The sequence below is a fragment of the Mustela erminea genome, chromosome 17, assembly GCF_009829155.1.
Source record: "Mustela erminea isolate mMusErm1 chromosome 17, mMusErm1.Pri, whole genome shotgun sequence".
In the NCBI taxonomy this organism is placed as follows: domain Eukaryota; kingdom Metazoa; phylum Chordata; class Mammalia; order Carnivora; family Mustelidae; genus Mustela; species Mustela erminea.
This window is the reverse complement of record NC_045630.1, coordinates 44,397,960-44,418,979: the sequence shown is the minus strand read 5'-3', so window position 1 is coordinate 44,418,979 and position 21,020 is coordinate 44,397,960. Positions and strand designations below refer to the sequence as shown.

Below are 21,020 nucleotides of genomic sequence, written 5' to 3'. Positions count from 1 at the left end.
TAAAAAATAAAAAAGTTATATGTGAATTTTATATGGATTTTAAAGACTTCTAAAAAATTTATTTGAGAGAGAGAGTGTGCAAGCTTGGGGAGGGGCAGGAAGAGAGACAAATAGAGTCTGTGCTGGGCACAGAGCTCCACACAGGGCTCAATCTCATGATCCTGAGATCACGACCTGAGTCAAAAATCAAGAGGTGGATGCTTAACTGACTGAGCCTCCCAGGTACCCCAATTATATGTGAATTTTAAAAAATACCTTCCATGTCTTTCAACATTCTCATAATTTCTTGTACTATTTTGAAATTATGTACTATTTTGAAATATATGGAATATATGCATATCATTTGTGACATTTCTTTTTTTTTCTTTTTTAAGGTTTTTCTTTATTTTACAGAGAAGGAGAGAGCACAAGCAGGGGGAGCAAAAGGCCGAGAGAGTGACAGGCAGAGGGAGAGGCAGGTAGAGGGAGAAGGAGAAGCAGGCTCCCTGCTGAGCAGAGAGACCAATGTAGGGCTGGAGCCAAGGACCCTGTGATTGTGAACCAAGCTGAAGGCAGACACCCAACCAACTGAGCCACCAGGCACCCCCCATTCATGTCATTTCTTTTTTTAAAAAAATATTTTATTTATTTATGTGACAGACAGCACAAAAAGGCAAAGTGGCAGGCAGAGGGAGAAGAAGTAGGTTCTCCACTGAGCAGAGGGCCTGAAGCAGGGTTCCATCTCAGGACCCTGAGATCATGACCTGAGCCAAAGTAGCCACTTAACTGACTGAGCCACACAGGCACCCCTTGTGTCATTTCTGAATCTATTTCTTTCTTTTTCTTTCTTTCCTTAAGATTTTATTTATTTATTTGTCAGAGAGAGAGTGCACAAGAGAGCACCCACGCTTGTACACAGGGGGAGTGCCAGAAGGAGAAGCAGTCTCCCCACTGAGCAAGGAGCCCAATGTGGGACTCAATCCCAGGACCACGATTTCATGACTTGGCTGAAGGTAGACACTTAACCAACTGAGTCACCCAGGCGCCCCTCTGAATCTATTCCTATTATTTGATTTTTCTCCTCATTATGGATTGTATTTTCCTGTGTACTTGCTGCCTAATAATTTTTTATTGGACAACAGACATTGTGAATCTTACATTCTTAGCTGATTTTTTTTGTGTGTGGTTTAAATATGTAAACATTGTGTTTATTCTGGGCTGTTATTAAATCACTTGGAAACAGTTTGGTCCTTTAATGTGTTGCTTTTCAGCCTTGTTAGGTAAAATCAGAGCTGTGAGTTGTATTGGCCTTACTACTGAGGCAGTCCTTCTCAGAATTCTACAATAACCCTGTGTATTACAAGGTTGTTCCATTCTGATTGTTGGGAATATGAACTATTTTCAACCTTGTATATTTTCTGGGAGTTACTCTGCATCTTCTACCCAGTGGTTCTTTCACTGGTCTATGGCAGTTTTCTCATAATATGTGTTGATGAGTATTCAGCTGAAGACTGAAGGGAAACCCCTTCAGTCTCAGTCTTCAGTCTTTAGTATATCTCTGCAGCTCTTTCCTCTCTAACACTTTACCCTGTACATTAGATGCCCTGATCTGTCCAATTTCTCATCTACACTCAACTCAAGGAGACCCTGGGCTGTGTTTCTATTCACTGTGCTGAAATCTAGAAGCTATCTCCAGCTATGTGGGTAGATGATTCATTTTCTTGTCTTCTTCTCCCTGGGACCACTTTTCCACATTGTCCAGTTTAGGAAATCCTTTCTTTCTTTTCTTTTCTTTTTTTTTCCTAATTGAAGTATTATTGACACACAATGTTAATTGGTTTCAGATGTACAACATAATGACTCAGGAAGTCTATATGTTATGCTCTGCTCACCATAGGTTTAGCTACCATCTGTCACATACAACACTATTATGATATCATTAACTATATTTCTATGTTGTACCTCTTATCCCCATAACTAACGCATTCCACAACTGGATTTTTTTTTTCTTTTTAGAGAGAGAGAGCACGTGAACACGGGGGAGGAGTGGAGGGAGAGAGAATCTTAAGCAGTGTCCATGTTCAGCATGAAGCTCAACCTGGGGCTTGATCTCACAACACTGTGATCATGACCTGAATCAAAATCAGGAGTCAGACTTCTAACTGACTGAGCCACCCAGGTGCTCCATAACTGAAAATTTTCTTCTCCCACTCTCCTTCACCCATTTTCCCCTCTAACATCCACTGCTTTGTTCTCTGTATTTATGGGTCTCCCCTCTGGCAACGTCCAGTTTGTTTTCTGTATTTATGGATGTTTTTCATTTTTAAAATTTTTAAAAGATTTTAACTAATCTCTATACACAATGGTAGGACTTGAACTTACAATCCCAATATTGAAAGTTGTGTGCTCTACTGACTGAGCCAGTCACATGCCCCTTGTGTGTGTTTTTAGTCATTTAATCTGGTCCCTGTTATTTCCATGTTTAGAAGTGGAAGTCTCCCTAAAAGTGCTTAAGTACTTTGTCCTTCCATTTGAACAGGTGCAAAAAATAGTAATATAGCATTAATGTGTGATTAGTGTGATGATCTTGAGATGTCAGCACCAGCAAAATTTCTTTGGATTATATTAGATTGTAAAGCTAGTAAATGTGTAAATCTGTGAAGGTGTATTATATGCCCTTCTAGGTCAAAGCAAATAGCATCGGATGATCCTAACAAACTGATACTGATTTTTTAAAAATCTTTTGCAAGATCAATACATGCATATATACCAGGTAATATACCATTTCTAGAACAATAGCTGTTTGAAATCATTTTCTGATACATTTTATGACCCACAGTCATTCTCTAGGATCACAAGCTAAATGAGGTACTTGAATGGGGGATATTTTAGATATCAACATCCTTGCACATACCAAGCTAGGAAGCAAGACTCAACAAATACCAAAAAAACCTTACTATTGTGTTGGCCACATTTTCTGATCATAATGAGATACAATTAGAAACCAATAATAAAAATATAACTTTTAGGGGTGCCTGGGTGGCTCAGTTGGTTAAGCACCTGACTCTTGATTTTGGCTCAGGTCATGATCTAAGGGTCATGGGATTGAGCCTTGCATTGGTCTCTGTGCTCAGCGAAGAGTCTCCCTGAGGTTCTCTTTCCTTCTCCCTCTGCCGCCTCTCCCTGCCCCACTCTTTCTCTCTCTCTCTCTCAAATAAATAAATAAAGATTTTTAAAAAGTTTTATTATTATTTTTAAAGATTTTATTCATTTATTTGACACACAGGGAGAGATCACAAGTAGGCAGAGAGGCAGGCAGAGAGGGGGGGGGGAAGCAGGCTCCCTGCTGAGCAGACAGCCAAATGCAGTGCTCGATCCCAGAACCCTGAGACCATGACCTGAGCTGAAGGCAGAGGCTTAACCCACTGAGCCACCCAGAGCCCCCCTATAATTATTATTTTAAAAAATATTTTATTTATTTACCCAACAGAGAGAGGGAGCATGGGTAGGCAGAGTGGTAGGCAGAGAAAGAGGGAGAAGCAGGCTCCCCACTGAGCAGAGACCCCGATGTGGGGCTCAATCCCAGGACCCCGGATCACCACCCAAGCCTGACTGAGCCACTTGGGTGTCCCAAAAACATAAGTTTTAAATGCACACATTTGGAGAACTTAAAACACATCTCTACAGACTTCTGTGGAAAGAACAAGGTACATAGCTGGAATTAATAATTCAAGATAGTGAGTATTGTTTAATACATGATTACCACTTATGTAATCATATATTACAGTCATGTGTATGTATTTGCAGGTACATATAAAAATTATTTGGAAATATACCTCTAAAATTTAACACTGGGCATTTGTATTGGGGGAGTGTATAAACCATGTAGGTGGGATAGGTCATATAGGATGGAAACATCACTGAATACCATTTCACATGTTTCATCTTTGATTTCCGGTAAAGGTTTTAGATGACTGCAGTCTTTGCTGACATTTTAAATGCAGCCCCAAGTGAGACCCTGAGCTAAAACCACTCACGTAAGCTACTCCCAGATTCTACAGAGACTACTTAAAGATAATAAATGTTTATAGCATTCGGCTGTCAAGTTAGTAATTTGTTACACAATAACTAGTACGCTAGTCCTCACAAAGATTTTGGTTGAATTTCTGTTGCCTGTGTGGTTAGAAAAGTTTTAAGTAGAAATTTGACAACTGAAGAAGCAAATACTTTCTCAGGAAGAGCGTATTTCCGCTGCCCTGCTTTGCTCTTTAGCTCAGGCCTGTAGTGCTGGCAGGATGGGCAAGTGTCACCGTCTCCGTACTAATAGGAAGTTCTGCAGCCACTGATGAGATCAGAAGCACGTGATGAAGAGTGTAAGAAAGCCCATTTGGGCACAGTCCTGAAGGCTAACCCTTTTGGAGGCACTTCGCAGGCAAAAGGAATTATGCTGGAAAAAGTAGGGGTTGAAGCCAAGCAGCCAAATTCTGCCATCAGGAAGTGTGTCGTGGTCCAGCTGATCAAGAATGGAAAAAAAAAAATCACAGTTTTTTCTTTTTTTAAAGATTTAATTTATTTATTTTACAGACAGATCACAGGTAGGCATAGAGGCAGGCAGAGAGAGAGAGGAGGAAGCAGGCTCCCCATTGAGCAGAAAGCCTGATGCGGGGCTTGATCCCAGGACCCTGGGATCATGACCTGAGCTGAAGGCAGAGTCTTTAACCCACTGAGCCACCCAGGTGCCCCCAAATCACAGTTTTTGTACCCAGTGATGGTTGTTTGAATTTTATTGAGGAAAATAATGAGGTTCTGGTTGCTAGATTTGGTCGTAAAGGTCATGCTGTTGGTGACATTCCTGGAGTTTGCTTTAAGGTTGTCAAAGTAGCCACTCTCTCTCCTTTGGCATTACACAAGGGCAGGAAGGAAAGATCAAGATTGTAAGTTTTGATGGTGAAAATATCCAATAATAAATACTCATAAACCAAAAAAAAAAAAAAAAAAAAGAAAGGAAAAAAAAGGAAGCGTTTAGTTTTAACCCAGGTCTCAAAGAATTTCTGAGGGTAAATTTCAAGGTAAGTAATAGTTCACACTGAGAATCACAAAACACCTACAAGCAAAAGATATCATGAGTGAGAGCCAGAAAACCAACAAGCAGCAGAAGCAGACATGCAAAGACTCCATATACTGAATTTTTATCAATGAAATAATCTTAAATGATTACGTTTAATATGCTTCAAGAAATAAAAGCAGGAAAAAGAAACTATGAGCAGGAAAAGAAACCATAATGAACAACCAAGTAGATTTTTTTAAAGAACAGAGTAGAACTTCTATAAATAAAAAATACATCATATTATTAAATAGTCAAGGACTGATTAAATAGTAGATTAGACACAATTGAAAAGAGGACCAGAGCAATAAAAAATAGATCCAAAGAATTTATCCAGAATGCTATCCATGGATTCAAAGATAGAAAATATGAATGAAGGGTTAAGAGAAATGGAAGACAGAATGAAAAAGTCAAACCTATAGCTCAGTGGAGTTCCAGAAGAAGATAAGGGAGAGATTGGGGATGAAGAAATATTTGGAGATAAAATGACTAGGAATTTTTCAGGGTTGTTGAGAGAGATTAATTTTTAGATCCAGAAAGCCCAATGAAGTCTCAAAGGAATAAATAAGATGAAATTTAACAGAAACATATTACAATTGAACTACAAATCAGAAAAGAGCAAGAAATGATGTTAAAAAGTAGAGTAAGGGATGCCTGGGTGGCTCAGTTGGTTAAGCTCAGTTGGCTCGTCTGCCTTCAGCTCAGATCATGATCCCAGGGTCTTGGGATCAAGTCCTACATCATTGGACTCCTTGCTCAGTGGGGAGTCTGCTTCTCCCTCTGCCTTCCTCTGCCCTGCTTGTGTGCTCTTTCTCTCTGGCAAATAAATATATAAAATCTTTTAAAAAATTTAAAAAGTGGAGTAAGGTTAAAGAAAGCATATGAGAGGAAATAATACAAATAAGAAAAAAAAATTAATGAAATAGAGATAAAATGATGCCACAGAGGGATCTCTAAAAACAAAGCAGGTGTTAAAATAGACAAAGTTATAACAAGATATATAATAAATAAGATTACAGGGGCACCTGGGTGGCTCAGTTGTTAAGCATCTGCCTTCAGCTCAGGTCACCATCTCGGAGTCCTGAAATTCAGTGCAGCATTGGGTCCCAGCTTCTCCGGAAGCCTGCTTCTTGCTCTGCCATTCCCCCTGCTTGTGTTCCCTCTCCGGTTCTCTCTCTCTCTGTCAAAGATTTAAATAAAATCTTTAAAATAATAAATAAATAAATAAATAAATAAATAAATAAGACTACACATGGGTCTTTCTTCAAGATTTTATTTATTTATTTGACAGCGATCATAAGTAGGCAGAGAGGCAGGCAGAGAGAGAGGGGGAAGAAGGCTCCCTGCTGAGCAGAGGCCAATGGGAGGTCTCTGGGGGGTCCATGACCTGGCCAAAAGCAGAGGCTTAACCCACTGAGCACCCAGGCACCCCTACATAGGGCTCTTTGAGGAAGATGCTATAGCAGCATAAGTGGAGGTTTAGAGCAGCCTATCCTGCTCCTGACTCGCCGCAGCTCGCTTGCACAGAGGAACAAGTCAGTTAGGAAGCCAGGCTGCTTTAAAGACTCTGGGAAGGCGTCTAAAGACGCCTGGGGGGCTTAGTTGTTTAAGCATCTGCCATCCGCTTACGGCATGATCCCAGGGTCTTGGGATAGAGCCCCACATTGGCTCCCTGCTCAGCAAAGAGCCTGTTTCTCCCTTTGCCTGCTGCTCTGCCTAATTGTGCACTCGCTCTACCTCTCTGTTAAATAAATAAATAGATAAATAAATAAGTAAAATCTTCAAAAAAGAGACAAAGAAAGAAACACACTGAAAAGACACTGGTGGATTCAGAGATGGTAATTGACCAAATTAGAATTACTCTTAGCAGCTGCAACATAAAATCTTGGGAGAAAGTATGTGCTGACTTGGTCAGAGGCTCAAAGGAAAAGAATCTCAAAGCGAAAGACCAGTTTGGATGCTTATCAAGACTCTGAGAATCACTATAAGAAAAGCTTCTGTTGGTGAAGGTTCTAAGATTCAGGTTCGTTTTCAGATGAGGATCCACAAGAGACTCATTGATTTGCACAGTTGTTCTGAGATGGGGTGTGTGTGTGTGTGTGTGTGTGTGTGTTTAAAGATTTTTATTTATTATTTGACAGAGAGAGAGAGAGACAGCGAGAGAGGGAACACAAGCAGGGGGAGTGGGAGAGGGAGAAGCAGACCTCCTGCAGAGCACGCAGCCCCATGTAGGGCTCGATCCCAGGACCCTGAAATTATGACCCGGTGGATGCTTAAGGACTGAGCCACACAGGCGCCCCCCCCTTCTGAGATTGTTAAGCAGATGACTTCCATCAGTATTGAGTCAGAAGTTGAGGCTGAAGTCACCAATGTAGATGCTTCAATCAGCCTTTTAATAAATTCATTATCAATTGTTAAAAAAAAAAAAAAGATTAGGGTGCCTGGGTGGCTCAGTGGGTTAAAGCCTCTGCCTTCGGCTCAGGTCATGGTCCCAGGGTCCCAGAATCGAGCCCCGAATCCGGCTCTCTGCTCAGCAGGGAGTCTGCTTCCTTCTCTCTATCTGCCTGCCTCTCTGCCTACTTGTGATCTCTGTCTGTCAAATAAATAAATAAAATCTTAAAAAAAAAAAAAGATTACATATGAATAATACCAGGAATGGGAAGGGGAACATAATTCTCTTAAAGTCTTTAAACATTATAGGGGCGCCTGGGTGGCTCAGTGGGTTAAAGCCTCTGCCTTTGGCTCGGGTCGTGATTCCAGGGTCCTGGGATGGAGCCCGCCTCGGGCTCTCTGCTCAGCAGGGAGCCTGCTTCCTCCTTTCTCCCTCTGCCTGCTTCTCTGCCTACTTGTGATTTCTGTCTATCAAATAAATAAATAAAATCTTAAAAAAAAAAGTCTTTAAACATTATAGAAACTATTAAGAACTTTATGTCAATAGGGGCGCCTGGGTGTCTCAATGGGTTAAGCCGCTGCCTTCGGCTCAGGTCATGATCTCAGGGTCCTGGGATGGAGTCCTGAATCGGGCTCTCTGCTCAGCAGGGAGCCTGCTTCCTCCTCTCTCTCTCTCTCTCTGCCTGCCTCTCTGCCTACTTGTGATCTCTCTCTGTCAAATAAATAAATAAAATCTTTAAAAAAAAAAAAACAACTTTATGTCAATAAATCAGTAAACTTAAGCGAAATGGAGTGTAAGAGAATATACTTGGCTTCACGTAAGAGAATACCTGTTTGATAGTTTTTTGAGCAATGAGACATTTATTTATTTATTTATTTATAATAAATTTTATTTATTTTTGTTTGACTGACAGATCACAAGTAGGCAGAGAGGCAGGCAGACAGAGAGAGAGGGGGAAGCAGGCTCCCTGCTGAGCAGAGAGCCCAATGCGGGGCTTGATCCCAGGAACCTGAGACCATGACCTGAGCTAAAGGCAGAGGCTTAACCCACTGAGCCACCTAGGCGCCCCAGAACAATAAGATATTTAATTAAAATAAAGACGAATCTGGGCAGACAGACAAATGCTTTCATGTAGGTTTGGAACTAATTATTATTATTATTTTTTAAAATACTTTATTTATTTATTTGACAGAGAGATCACAAGGAGGCAGAGAGGCAGGCACAGAGAGAGAGGGAAGCAGGCTTCCTGCTGAGCAGAGAGCCCTATGCGGGGCTCGATCCCAGGACCCTGAGACCATGACCCGAGCCGAAGGCAGAGGCTTCAACCCACTGAGCCACCCAGGTGCCCCGGAACTAATTATTTTTCATACAACTTTTTCTTTACTTTATTTTTTTTTAAGATTTTATTCATTTATTTGAGAGAGAGAGAGAGAGACAAAGAGGGCATGAACAGGTGGAGAGGCAGAGGGAGAGGGAGAAGCAGGCTCCTCGACGAGCAGAGAGCCCGATGCAGGGCTTGATTCCAGAACCCTGAGATCATGACCTGAGCTGCAGGCAGATGCTCAACCATCTGAGCCACCCAGGTGCCCCTACTTTTTTTTTTTAGTAAAACATTATATAAAGAAAAGTGCACAGATCAAGTATATATCTCAATATAGTTTTTTCATAAAGTGAACACAACCAAGTAGCCATCACCCAGATCAAAATAGGGGACATTTCTATAAAACAGAAACCTCCTGTGGCAGTAATTATTTAAAGCTTAACCCTCAAATGTTCTTTCAGTCCATGTGGATTCAACTGCCTTGTATTTTTTTTTTTACGATTTTATTTATTTATTTGACAGAGATCACAAGTAGGTAGAGAGGCAGGCAGAGAGAGAGGAAGGGAAGCAGGCTCCCTGCCAAGCAGAAAGCCTGATGCGGGACTCGATCCCAGGACTCTGGGATCATGACCTGAGCTGAAAGTGGAGGCTTTAACCCACTGAGCCACCCAGGGGCCTCTGGCTTGTACATTAAAAGCACACACATTTTCCTGCCCCCGCTAAATCCTAACAGAGCTATGAACTGAAATGTTCGTTGGCCCCTAAAATTCACATTCTGGCCTCAGCTATGCCTGCTAACTGCGTTCTCTAGATCCACCAGTGTGCACGGAGGTTTCCAGGAGGTCTGCGCGTGTGGACTGAGACCAGGGCCACAGTGGAAGTCTGGGGATGCGGCAGTCGCCTACACACTGAGGCCACTGAGGCCACTGAAGCGGCTTTGCCGAAGGGTCTTGCTAGGGACCACATCTTTGCTTAAGGTCCCATGTGTGCAGCCTTGCTCTATAGAAGTATAAGCTGTAATATCCTGACGTAAGCTGTAGTCACCTGCCAAGATCAGAACAGGAGGCGCCTTATGACTTCAAAGCTCTTGCAGAAGTTAAAAAGTTTTATCTGCACAACTCAGAACTTACCTGGCTTTAACATAACCTCTTAAATTGTCCCAGTCAAAACCTACTAAGTACACTCTAAAGTCTAAAGCTCAAAGATACTTACTCCACTTCACAAATGTCTCTTCTGTAGAAATTTTGTCACCCAGAAATTAAATCCCTATTTATTTCCCGATGTTCACACCCAGCATTTCAGATGTTGGGGTCTTTTGAAGTAATGTCAGTCTGTTTATTCCAGAGGCAAGGCCTGCCCGTGCATCTCTTATAGCATGGAACACAATAGAAATCAGAAGATTCTACTCTTTCCCAGCAAGGCAGCTTCCTAGATGAAGGGATATCTATGCCTATTTTCCCAAACTTATCACTTAGGTACCCCCTGCTCCTCCTTCCACGGAAGCTAAGAGTGAAGGAGAAGAGAGAGGCCAGGAAAATTATCCTAGGGAACCTCTCCTCACAGTGAAGGAACACCAAGTGATGGAGAAAAGTACTCTCCCCAAACCAATTGGTTCAAAGTATCAGAAAACCATGTATTGGGGTGCCTGGGTGGCTCAGTTGTTAAGCCTTTGCCTTCAGCTCAGGTCATGATCCCAGGGTTCTGGGATCGAGTCCCTCATTGGGCTCTCTGCTTAGCAGAGAGCCTGCTTCCCTTCCTCTCTCTCTGCCTGCCCCTCTGCCTACTTCTGATCTCTGTCTGTCAAATAAATAAAAAATAAAATCTTAAAAAACCCCAAAAAAACAAAAAACCATGCATTGGAAGTGAGGAGTCAATTTCATCTTAGCAGGACAAAATTCCTCTAGGAGAATGTGTACCAGACCCAGGGAAGGGAGTCAGGACTTACGCACCTGACTTGCCAAAAAGCTAGAGCTCTGACAAGGTGCTCAGAAAATCTAGAAGCAAGCAGTAATGGAGGCAAGGAAATTCCACGCTTCCTACTGTCTGAAAATAGCTGGGTCTTTATTAGGATATAAGAAGTCATGTTCTTTACAGAAAGGGAGCAAAAGGTCATAAAGAGGAAACAAAGGAGATGAAAGGACAGAACATGAAATACAAAGCCACAAGAGAGATGAAAAGGGAGTTGTGTAAGATATGGGAGAGCTACAGGAAGTCTATGCATTAATATACAACAAAAAGAGGCAAAGAAGTCACATTATAGACAATGCAATAATAAATATGAGAAAGTACCTTAAAATGTGGAGGAAAAGGAGAAAGGATGAAATAATAAGAGAAAAGATGATAGCAATAGAGGACAAAGAACAGACTGATTAAAAAAAAAAAGTTTTATTTATTTAAGTAATCTCTACACCCAACATGGGGCTCCAACTCATGACCCTAAGGTCAAGAGTCACATGCTATACAGACTGAGCCAGCCAGGCAACCTAACAAAGAACAGATTTAAATCAAGGATTACTGCTGTTCTGGGGCGCCTGGCTGGCTCAGCTGGTGGAGCATGTGATTCTTGTTCTCAGGGGGTATGAGTTCGAGCCCCACACTGGGTATAGAGATTACTTAAAATAAAATCTTAAAAAAGAAAAGAAAAGAATTACTGCTGGCCCTAAGGGAGGAAAAAGAAAAAAGAAGTCAAAATTGAAAGTTTTAGGAGCTAGAAAAAACTCTAAGTACTAAGACTAAAGGGGATCACTGTGTTGAATAAAAATGAACAAACAGACCTACACAGACATACTCTAGCAAAAATTTTTTAATTACAAAAAAATAAATGCTCCAACCTAAAACGAATAAATAGTTTAGGTATAAAGAAAAAAAATTATGTTTGATTTTATTTTTTTCTGGAATACTAAGTACAGTGGAACAACAGATACAGAATTTTTAGGGGAAAACTATCTGACATAGCCGTGAGTCTACAAAATACATGTACGGGGCGCCTGGGTGGCTCAGTGGGTTAAGGCCTCTGCCTTTGGCTCAGGTCATGGTTCCAGCGTCCTGGGATGGAGCCCCGCATCGAGCCCCGCATCGGGCTCTCTGCTCGGCGGGGAGTCTGCTTCCTTCCTCTCTCTGCCTCTCTGCCTACTTGTGGTCTCTGTCAAATAAATAAATAAATAAAATCTTAAAAAAAAAAAAAACGTGCACAAGAACAGACTTTTTTTTTTTTAAAGAATTTTTATTTATTTATTTGACAGACAGAGATCACAAGTAGGCAGAAAGGCAGTCAGAGAAAGGAAGGGAAGCAGGCCCCCCGCTGAGGAGAGAGCCCGATGCGGGGCTCGATCCCAGGACCCCGAGATCATGACCTGAGCCGAAGGCAGCGGCTTAACCCACTGAGCCACCCAGGCGCCCCAAGAACAGACATTTTTAAAGTTTAGTCTAGTCCATGGACTCCTTGGGGTTTTTTTTTTTTTTTTTAAAGATTTATTTATTTGAGGGGCTCTTGGGTGACTCAATGGGTTGGGCCTCTGCCTTCAGCTCCAGTCATGATTCCAGGCTCCTGGGATCGAGCCCCACATCGGGCTTTCTGCTCAGAAGGGAGCCTGTTTCCTCCTGTTTCTCTGCCTGCCTCTCTGCCTACTTGTGATCTCTGTCTGTCAAATAAATAAATAAATCTTAAAAAAAAAAAAGATTTATTTATTTGAGAGAGAGAGAGAGACAGAGATAGTAAGAGAGAGCATAAATGGAGAGAAGAGAGAGTAGCAGGCTTCCTGCTCACGGGGCTCGATCCTAATACCCTGAGATCATGACCTGAGGTGAAGGCAGATGTTTAATGGATGAAGCCACTCAGATGCCCCGACTCCTTGGGGTCTTAGAAATCTTTTCAGGGTACCTACAAGGTCAAAGCTATTTTTGTAATAATACTAAGACATTATTTGGCTTTCTACTTTGTTAATATTTGCACTGTCGATGCAAAAACAATAGTGGGTAAAATTGCAGGCAGCTCAGCACAAATCAATGTCATGGCACCAAGTGTGCTAGTAACAGCGTTCTTCACTGCCCCATCCTCCCATGTGTCCTTGATGAAACAATAAAAAATATTAATTTTACTAAATCTTTTTAATCTTTTTTTTTAAGTGGTCTTTTTTTTTTTTTTTTTAAAGATTTTATTTATTTATTTGACAGAGAGTGATCACAAGTAGGCAGAGAGGCAGGCCGAGAGAGGGGGGAAGCAGGCTCCCCGCTGAGCAGAGAGCCCGATGTGGGGCTCGATGCCAGGACCCTGGGATCATGATCTGAGCCGAAGGCAGAGGCTTTAACCCACGGAGCCACCCAGGTGCCCCTAAATCTTTTGAATATTAAATGCACATTTTAAAATATTCTGTGCAGCACAGAGGAAGTACATATAAGGCACTGCTGCTGTTTGGTGAAGTCTGAGGGTTGTCTTGAGGAAAAGCATTTGTGCATCTGGGTCACAAGCTGAACCAGCTACCTTTCTGCGTTCTACCCTCGCTACTTGAAAGAAAGGCTGACAGACAAACCATTGCTATTGAGACTTAGGTACTGGCAGACATTTTCTTGAAAATGAACAAAACAAGCTTATCTCTTCAAGGAAAACAATTGACTATATTTTGCCATTAAAAATTTGAGATTTCTCTTTCTTTCTTTCTTTCTTTATTTCTTTCTAAGATTTTATTTATTTATTTGACAGAGAGAGACACAGTGAGAGAGGGAACACAAGCAGGGGGAGTGGGAGAGGGAGAAGCGGGTCCCCCCCCAATAGAGAGCCCAACACAGAGCTTGATCCCAGGACCACTGATCTGAAGGAGGACGCTTAATGACTGAGCCACCCGGGTGCCCCCCAAAATCTGAGATTTCAAGTGAAAATTAAAATATTAGAGGGGCGCCTGGGTGGCTCGGTGGATTGGGCCTGCCTTTGGCTCAGGTCATGATCTCAGGGTCCTGGGATCAAGCCCCACGTCTGGCTCTCTGCTCGGCAGGGAGCCTGCTTTGCTTCCTCTCTCTCTCTGCCTGCCTCTCAAGATTTCCAGCATAAAATTAAGTACAAATATATTTGTTAAGTATGAGGAAAGAAATTATAATAAATAATAAAATCAAGTACAAAAATATTTGTTAAGTATGAGGAAAGAAATTACAACAAATAATTGGAGTTTCAGGTGCCTTTCTTTTACGATCTGTTCAGCCAATTCATCAGAAATGTTTCAGTCTGTTCCCCTCTCCATCTAGAACACTCCACAACTCCCAGCAACTGTCAGAGCCCTGGAAGGTGAGGGACTCTAAAGCTTCAGTTTTGTTAGCTTCATGGTACATCTGCTTCTGCGCTGAGGCAAAAAAATTCTATTCCTATGTAAAAGAAAAGGGCACCTGACTAGCTCAGTGGGTAGAGCATGTGGCTCTTGGTCTCAGGGTGGTGAGGTCAAGGCCCACATTGCGTGTGGGGCCTACTTTAAAAAATAATAATAAAGAAATAAAACATTTGAAAGAAGAAGAGAATCAATATCCCATTAATGGTCTCTCCCACTAGCTCATTATGCATAACCCCAAAGGGTATTGTTAAGACTTATGGGTAAGGGATTCAGAAGAACTATGTCAGCTTATTATTGAGAAGAAACTTTTAGTGCAGTCAATGGATATAATGGACAGCATTAGAATGTGTGGAATTCCGCTGTTGGAGGGGATTGGGCTGTTAACCATTCATGGGGATGTCTTGATGAGGATTTAAACACCAGATTGGGCAGGGCTTACTTAGATTAGATGAACCTTAAGATAGTATACTGAAATGCAAAGGTCGTGAACTTCAAAGTAAAAAGATTTGGGTTTGCATCCAAATTCTACCTCTAGCTGGTAGGATGACCATGGGCAAGTGGTTTACTCTCTCTGACCCTCAATTTCTTTGTCTATAAAATGGGGATAGCAAAACCTAGTCCTCCGATTTTCTATAAAGAGTAAATGTGAATGAATTTTTAAAAAAAGATTTTATTTATTTATTTGACAGAGAGAGATCCCAAGTACGCAGACAGGCAGGTGGGGAGAGAGGAGGAAGCAGGCTCCCTGCTGAGCAGAGAGCCCGATGCGGGGCTCAATCCCAGGACCCTGGGTTCATGACCCAAGCCGAAGGCAGAGGCTTTAACCCACTGAGGCACCCAGGCACACCAAATGTGAATGAATTTTGAACTCCCAGATCAGTACATAATCATAGATCTCAGTATAAATGATTTTCCTCTATCCTGCTCCTTTCCAATACTGACCTTCTACAATTCTACCTGGGGTCTGAGCTTTATATTGAAATATAATGGGAACTGGATGAGCATAGAAGGAGGAGGACATTCTAAAGGGAGGGGCTTCGATAAGGTGATGCACTGATTCCTAGTTTTTGGTTTGTCTACCCAAAGGGGATCTTCCCTCTTCTGAGGAACTGCTCCTTTACAACCATAGTACATATAATTTGGAGGCAATTTATAATTCAGAAAGCAATCTCTTTATCACCCAACTTCTCCATTCTTGTGGTCATAACTATTCACATATTTAATGGCAGAAATAAACCTCAAGTGATTTTTAAGGGGCGCCTGGGTGACTCATTTGAGCATCCGACTCTTGGTTTCAGCGCAGGTCATGATCTCAGAGTCCTGGGATCTAGCCCCAAATGGACTCTGCACTCCGAAGGAGTCGCTGTGGGATTCTTCTCTCCCTCCCCTTCTGCCCAGGTGCCACCAGCCCCCATCTGCAACATGATGACAGTCTCAAATAAATACATAAATACATGAATAAAATCTAAAAAACAACAAAAAAAAACCAAGTAACTTACTTTAGAAGGGCAGGGCAGGTAAGTCTATTTACTGAATCCTTACATATCTAAGAATACATTTGTCTTTACTCAGGAACATTTGTTTGCTTCGTTATAAACTACTGTTTTGCAAATATGTTTAATGTCTATCTTAATAGAAGCTCATACATTTCTGCATCCTGTTGTAATATGTTGTTTTAGTTAGAATATAGGAAGAAAATCCGGCCTCACACCAATGTGCAATTGGAAAAGGGAAAAGTATTTTGAGGAGGGAGAGTATTTTAATAATCTTTTCAGATAATTTTGGATGTTCTTCTTTAATACTGTACCAGAAGTCAGCAAATGGTCGTTTCCTAAAGATTAATTTCAATGTGGAATCTAAAACCATATCAATGAACATTCATACTCTTTTAAATTAGAATCTATTGATCTATCTTTCACATGAAATGAATTTTTTACCCAGGCATAATTTTGCAACATCATGCATTTGGTCATTTGGAAATTATTGGTCTACTGAGTTATGCCTGTCTTCCAAATGTTAACATATATTATTAATCAATATTTAAAAAAATCTCTTTCATTTACATTACCACTGATCTCATCAGAAATTTCTTTAAGTAGTAAGGATCTGACCTCAGAGTGGCAGCTACAGTTTTTTTAATATTTTATTTTAAAAAATTTTAAAATTTATTTATTTGACACAGAGAGAGGGAGAGATCACAAGTAGGTAAAGAGGCAGGCAGAGGGAGAGAGGGAAGCAGGATCCCTGCTGAGCAGAGAGCCTGACTCCGGACTCCATCCTAGGACCCTGAGATCCTACCCAAGCCAGGGAGGGGGAAGTGATACAGAATGTTGAAGTTTTATTCTGCCATGGGCATACAAGACCACCACCACCAGAGTCAACTGACCCAGGGAAGGCCTGACACAGGCCAGACCAATAACTCCTCGCCCATGATCTTTGAACTGGGACTATAGAGTCAGTCTCCTTGGTTACCTGCACTTTAAGCTGTGAAGCATGGGATCTCCTGGCAATTTTATCTCTTTACAATTGTGTTTCCATACTTCCATAGGAAAGAAGTCAGTATGCACTAAGAAAGAACACGGAAGAGGGAAGAAAGGATGAGTGCTATAGAAATTCTGTCTTTTTGGTTGTTCCTGCAGCCCAACTGCATTTTTGCCTTCCCCTTTTTTTTAAAGCTCTTCATTTATGGGGGTACCTGGGTGCCTCAGTCGTTAGGCATCTGCGTTTGGCTCAGGTCATGATCCTGGGGTCCTGAGTTGGAGCCCCACATTGGGCAGCCTCCTTGGTGGGAGGCCTGCTTCTCCTTCTCCCATTCCCTCTGCTTGTGTTCCCTCTCTTGCTGTGTTTCTCTCTGTCAAATAAATATAATCTTAAAAAAAAATTTTTTTAAAATCTTTATTTATTCAACAGAAAGAGAGAGAGAGAGAGTCAGCATAAACAGGGGGAGGAGCGAAGGGGGAAGCAGGCTCCCCTCTGAGCAGGGAGCCTGATGTGGGGATTGATCCCGGGACTCAGGGATCATGACCTGAGCCCAAGGCAGCTGTTCAACCAACTGAGCCACCCAGGTGCCCCCATTTTTGCATTTCTTATAAAATTTGGTTCATCAATTCTTCCTTGACCAAGAGAACTATACCAATAAATTCTTGGTTTTGTCCAAGCTAGTTAAAGTAGGGTTTCTGTCTCTTGCAACCAAGAGGCCTGCCTGGCTGGCTGTCGGTACAGCATGTGACTCTCAATGTCAGGGTCCTCAGTTCAAGCCACACATCGGGTGTGGAGCCTATCTGAAAATTAATAACTAAAATAAAACTTATTATGCATTCCTATAAGGTATATATGAAACAAGCCAAGAAAAGGGCCCGGAAACTCTCAGCACGCACCTTTTCATGTTAACAAGTTGCCTGTGACTCTGTATCTCCTGAGCACCTACATTCATAGATCCAACTGCCTGACAGGATATCTCAAAGACACCTCAAAATCGTCATCGTCTTTCCTCTTAAACCTTTGCCTTCAGGGCTCCTCATCACAGTAAATGGCATCACTACTCACATTTGGAGCCTAAGTCTCAAACTTGGATGCGGTCCATGCATTGTAAAACATGACGTGTGGGGCGCCTGGGTTGCTCAGTGGGTTAAGCCTCTGCCTTCCGCTCAGGTCATGATCCCAGGGTCCTGGGATCAAGCCCTGCATCAGGCTCTCTGCTCGGCAGGGAGCCTGCTTCCTCCTCTCTCTTTCTCTGCCTACTTGTGATCTCTCTGTCAAATAAATAAATAAAATCTTAAAAAAAAAAAAAGTACCACATTGACTTAATTTTACATGGGATGACTTCAATAGGGCCCAAACTTAACTTAACAAATAAATGATTGGACCTCTGTTGCCGCTCTGGTAAGAAAGTGATTCTGCATGTCCCTTGCTTCTTCATCCTGTTCCTTTCCTAATCAAAATATCACACAGGAGCATCTAATTGGTGAGTCTGCTTTCATGCCTGTGCCTTAGTTACAAGAGTCACTGAGACAGTGAGGAGGTGGCCTCTGTTTTAGTAAGGTAGGACTCATAGTGTCAGAGGAGGGAAAAAAAAAACCCCACAAGGGAAGAGTGATCAAAGATGCTGGAAACCTCAAAGTATAGCCTCCACATCATGGCTTAACCTGGTCATCCCTGCGGCATTCTCTGGTCACTGAGATTGTTTTACAATAGGCCCCTGGCCCATTTCACACCAAGATGATGTTGGAGAGATTTCCAACGGTTGTTGTAAGAGAAGACGTCTCATTTTAAAGGTGTATTGCAATCTAGCCATCTCTTTTTCTGGACAGTGTGGTTTATGGGTGAGGTTTGGAATTACTGCAGCAATGCTGATGCTAGGGGAAAAGCTGTGTCCGAGATACAGCTAGCACAGCAGGATGTAGGGTGGAGATATGGGAAGACAGTGAGAAACCAAATTCCACCAGTCTCAAAGACTGTGCATTATACCTCTGCATCTTACAATTATGTGACCCAATAAATCATCTTTATCATTTCAGCCTGTTTTGAGGTTTTTCCTTTGTCTCAAAAAACACATATCCAACAAGAGACCTGATTGCATAATATATAATCGGCTCAACAATAGAATAATTAATAACCCAATTAAGAAAATGGGCAAAAGACTTGAAGAGACAGACACTTCACAAGGGAAAATATACAGATAACAAATAAGCACAAGAAAAGATGATCAACGCCATTAGTTATCAGGAGAAAATTCAAACCACAGTGAAAATCTATTGCACACCTATTAGAATGGCTAGAATTAAAAAACCGACAATACCAAGTGTTGACGAAGATGCAGAGCAACTAGAATTCTCACACAATGCTGGCAGGAATCCAAACCGGAACAGCCACTTTGGAGAACAGTTTGACAGGTTTTTTTTTTTTCTTACTAAAGACTATATTTTTGGAGATGTTTTAGGTTCACAGACAGCTTCTTTTAAAGTTAAACATAATTACCATATGTTCCAGCAATCCCACTCTTAGGTATTTATCCAAGAGAGATGAAAATTTATATTCACACAAAACCTTGAAGATGGAGGCACCTGAGTGTCTCAGCTGGTCGGGCATTTGCCTTTGACTCAGATCAGGATCAAGGGTCCAGGGATCCAGCCTCATGTCCCTCTTCCTGCTCAGCAGGGAGCCCATGTCTCCCTCTGCCAGTCACTCCCCTTGCTTGTGCTCTCACTTTCTGTGAATAAATAAAAATCTTTAAAAAAAAAAAGATTTTTTCACTTTCTGTGAATAAATAAAATCTTTTTTTTTTAAAGATTTTTATTTATTTATTTAACAGATCACAAGTAGTCAGAGAGGCATGCAGAGAGAGAGGAGGAAACAGGCTCCCCGCTGAGCAGAGAGCCCAATGTGGGGCTCGATCCCAGGACCCTGAGACCATGACCTGAGCCAAAGGCAGAGGCTTTAACCCACTGAGCCACCCAGGCGTCCCAATAAATAAAATCTTAAAACAAAAACAAAACCAAAAACACTTGTACATAGATGTTTATGGTAGTTTTATTCATAATGACAAAAAATTGGAAACAGCCTGAATCCTTAAGTGGGTAGAAGCATAAACAGACGATGATACCTCTGCGGAATGAGATACCACCAAGCATTAAAAGCCGTGGATACGAGCAACAATACGGATGCAGCCCAAAGGCGTTCCGGTAAGTGAGGGAAGTCACGTGTGCAAACCTACATATGTGTGATTCCACTCACCCAACAAAATGATAGGGATACAAGGCCGATCAGCGGTTGTCCGGGGCTCGGGGAGAGGGCGGGCAGAGGGCAGACTGACTAGGAATGGGCAGCAGGAAGGGATTTGTGGGAAGGGGCGGATCAAGTTCCATATCGTAATTGCGGTGCTGTTGACGTAGCTATGCATGTGTCAAAACTCATAGGCACCTACAAAAGTGAGTTTTATTACATGTAAATTTTAAAAAGCAAATAATTTTTAAAAAAATGTTCTGTCTCTACCATCTCTCGGATAAAACAGAGTTCCAACCCTCGGGGGAATTTTAGTGCAGCTGGTGAAATGAAGGTGCCCGCTCTAAGGAACGGGCAAATGTTAGGTGCACACCTGTAAATGAAAGATTGACAAGGACAGATGCACGTTACTTCAACAACTGATACGCACAGCTATTAGAATAAATATAGCAAAGTAAAGTTAATGGGAGAAAGTGTCTTAGGAAGGCTAAGCAGAGGTTATAAGGGTGAGACCCTGCAAGGATCTGAAAGTACTTTGGAAAGTATTAAGATTTATTAAAGTACCCATTTCATAATTTTCTTTGCATCTCCTACAAGGTCTAGTATAATATCTACATATTGTTGGGGGTATTTCATAAATAATTTTTGTTTATTCTTGTTTATTACATATGATTCATAATATAAAATAAATTGTTCAAAGGCGTGGAAAGGCATGCAAGCCAAAAGGGAGGACCGGAAGTTCTTATTAGTTCCACGGCCGGTCAGATCCCAAGGACTTTCCCTTGTTATGGGCAAAGACTGGGGAGGGAGGGGTCACCTTGTAAAGGGCGGATCCAGAATAATTGAGGTCCTGCTTTTGTCTATGGCATGGTGTGCAGTTGAGTAACTGGCATCAATCTTATGCTCCCTGGTTTTTTTTTTTTTTAATATTTATTTATTTGACAGATCACAAGTAGGCAGAGAGGCAGGCAGAGAGAGAGTAAAGGAAGAGGCAGGCTCCCTGCTGAGCAGAGAGACCGATGTGGGGCTCGATCCCAGGACCCTGGGATCATGACCTGAGCCGAAGGCAGTGGCTTTAACCCCCTGAGCCACCCAGGTGCCCCTATGCTCCTTGTTTTACACCAAGATGTAGGTTCTGAAGGGTATAAAAACATACTCTCCCGGCTTCCTGCAGGAGCCCCCTCTGCT

The 21,020-nt window shown here is 41.9% G+C and overlaps 2 pseudogenes; both read left to right on the top strand.

Moving 5' to 3' along the window:
• The first annotated feature begins 4,236 nt into the window (after window positions 1-4,236).
• Window positions 4,237-4,917, top strand: LOC116575933 (annotated as a pseudogene).
• Window positions 4,918-5,260: 343 nt separating this feature from the next.
• On the top strand, window positions 5,261-9,657 carry LOC116575932 (annotated as a pseudogene).
• Window positions 9,658-21,020: the final 11,363 nt, after the last annotated feature.